At 40.1% G+C, this 2,639-nt stretch overlaps 1 long non-coding RNA gene across 2 annotated transcripts; it reads left to right on the top strand.

Moving 5' to 3' along the window:
- The first annotated feature begins 6 nt into the window (after positions 1 to 6).
- On the top strand, positions 7 to 901 carry LOC119342910. Of its 2 annotated transcripts, XR_005165795.1 has the most exons (4): positions 7 to 255; positions 337 to 449; positions 568 to 772; positions 884 to 901. It is a non-coding gene; the product is annotated as an uncharacterized LOC119342910 (long non-coding RNA). The 2 variants fall into 2 exon arrangements; XR_005165794.1 differs by having other exon boundaries at positions 568 to 895.
- The last annotated feature ends 1,738 nt before the right edge of the window (positions 902 to 2,639 follow it).

The following is a 2,639-nucleotide window of genomic DNA, read 5'->3' as shown; positions in this document are numbered from 1 at the left end:
CTCCTCCTCCCATTTCCGTCTCTCATGTTGGCAGCCGTTGCACTACGGTTCGAAGATGTTAAGGATCGAATAATTGTCTTGTGCAATGACCAGTGCCGATAGTGATAAACCGCTTAAAACATGTAGGAAAGAGGAGATTACAACAAGTCATCCTTGATGTTGGTATTTCTGTTGGAACTTTATTAGTCCTAGTGGTTGTGCTCGCTTGTGTTTTCCGGCAGAGGAGAAGGATCAAGGCCAACAAGGAAAACCAAGGTATGCCACAGAAGAGCACAGGGTTCAAAGGGGAACAAAGAGAAAGCGAGGCATAGTTGAATTGTGTGTTTCTTATTGCAGATAATGCAGGGGATGGCATGAACTATATTAGTCTGGAAGCGTTAAGAGCTGCAACATCCAATTTTTCTATAAACAATAAACTGGGAGAAGGAGGATTCGGAGAGGTGTTTAAGGTACGCTTAATATGTTGTTATGAATATCACATGAGAATACAAATCCATACTAGTAATACCAGGCAATAATTAGGTAAATTGTTTATTTTAATCCAAGAGCAAACTTGCTTCTACATAGGGCGAATTGCAGGATGGAACCAAAATAGCCGTCAAAAGGCTCTTAAAGGACTCTGCTCAAGGGCTCGATGAGTTGAAAAATGAGCTAATGTTAGCTAACAGACTTAAGCACAAGAATCTGGTGCAGCTTCTCGGCGTTTGCTTGCGAGAGAAATTGATGGTGTACGAATACATGCCTAATGGAAGCCTACACACGAGCCTTTTCAGTAATCCTCCCTGTCCCAACTCATCTTGTTAAAACTTTAGTACAGCTAGCTATACACCCCTAGTCCGCATATTCTGCTGTTTTTAGTTCGAGTGGTGCATGTATGTCACAGGTTCAGAGAAGGCACCCCGTTAAACATTTTCAAAATCCTCAAAAACCTAATAGAAAAAAAGTTACGGGGCTTGTAAGATCTAGAGTGGAAAAAATTGAAAAATATTCAAATAGTGGGCAAACTATGGTCAAACAATGGTCAAACTAATTATTCTAGAATATTAGTGTTACTAAATAATTATTTTAATTATTTCAATTTTGGTCAAATCTGGTCAAACTGTGGTCAACTGTGGTCAAACTGTGGTCAAACAATGGTCAAACTAATTATTCAAGAAATATTAGTGTTACTAAATAATTATTGTTTTTTAAAACAATAGTTTCAAACTCAAACAGTGAAATGTGTCACTTCATGCTCAAGCAAAATTCCTGAAGGTTAATAGGATTGACATCTTATTATTGTCAGGAAAACAACAAGTGCAGACTTGGAGCGTGGGAGAATAGAACCCGGAAGTTAAGCGTGCTTGGGCTGGAGTAGTGGGAGGGATGAGTGACCGGTTGGGAAGTTAGATGATTTGGAATGATGAGGGGTGATAAAAGAATAAATTGAGAAGTGATGAGGGGTGGTGATTAGAGACTAGAGGTTAAAATAATTCAGAAATTTGAAAAAAAAATTCAATTTTTTTTTCAAAAACCTGTGGCGGCCTTTAGTCGCGGTTAGCCACAAGAACCGCGACTAAAGGTCGTCCGCCCCGACGGCCACCTGGCGCCCACGTGGACGGGCCTTTAGTCGCGGTTCTTAAGCAACCGCGACTAAAGGGGGGGGGCCTTTAGTCGCGCCCGTTCGGTCGCGGTTGCGCAACCGCGACTAATGGCAGTTGCGAACCGCGACCAAAGGCCCTTTTTCCACCAGTGTAGGTACGGTGAAAGAATATCTCATAAAGACCTGGTTTGTTCCGTACCTAAATTTTTATTTTAGAAGCCGAACCAAAATATTTAAACAGAGCCACCAATAAACCCCAAAAGTAGCCCTTAATCATATACGAATATAATTATCCCAATAAAATATATGTTAGTGGACTAGCTATTTCTTTTAGCTTTTTAGATATAAAATGACTGATTTTTTGACTTCGCATGCACACTATGCAATGCATCGCTTATTGCGAGCGAGCTCGCTCACGTGTGGCGCCCCACATGGGCTGGTGCAGTAACGCTTGGTATTTTAATTGTTTAGTACTGTCACCAACTCGTCGTCTTAAAATAAGCGTCTCAACTTTGTACCTCCATATCCAAAATACCCAATATCTTCATGTCCAAAATATCTTCCCTACTATGCAACTAAGTCTCCAAGTGTCCAAGATACCTTCCCTACTATGCCATCGTGACAAGCATATCCAACACCTACTAAGTACAACAATAAGATAATATACAATAGCCAAGCACTGTAATGCAATATAACAATCATAATAAGGTAACATTACCTAGAGGAACAATGTAACATCGCCTCTCTTTGTCTTGTCAGTAAAGTATGAGAGCATCATGTACTGACCCTTCTCAACCGGCTAGGACATAGGTGAATTTTAGATCACAATATGTGTAACACAAGAAAATTTAGGTTATTGCAGTGCTTTCTACCACCGAAGGATGTAGAAACTACTACCGGTACTCTAGCAGCACATCATGTGCATCATCAGTCACATCCACATGTACACAATCCTATGTTAATATGAAAAAACGTGGCTAATCTAGCTTCTAATATTTGGAACATAACTAAGACCATTTTTTAAGTGGTTACCTTCAAATATGATTGCCATTTTGCA

Source organism: Triticum dicoccoides, unplaced genomic scaffold, assembly GCF_002162155.2.
Source record: "Triticum dicoccoides isolate Atlit2015 ecotype Zavitan unplaced genomic scaffold, WEW_v2.0 scaffold108991, whole genome shotgun sequence".
In the NCBI taxonomy this organism is placed as follows: Eukaryota; Viridiplantae; Streptophyta; class Magnoliopsida; order Poales; family Poaceae; genus Triticum; species Triticum dicoccoides.
Note: the sequence above shows the minus strand (reverse complement) of the source record. Positions and strands in the feature narration are given on the sequence as shown.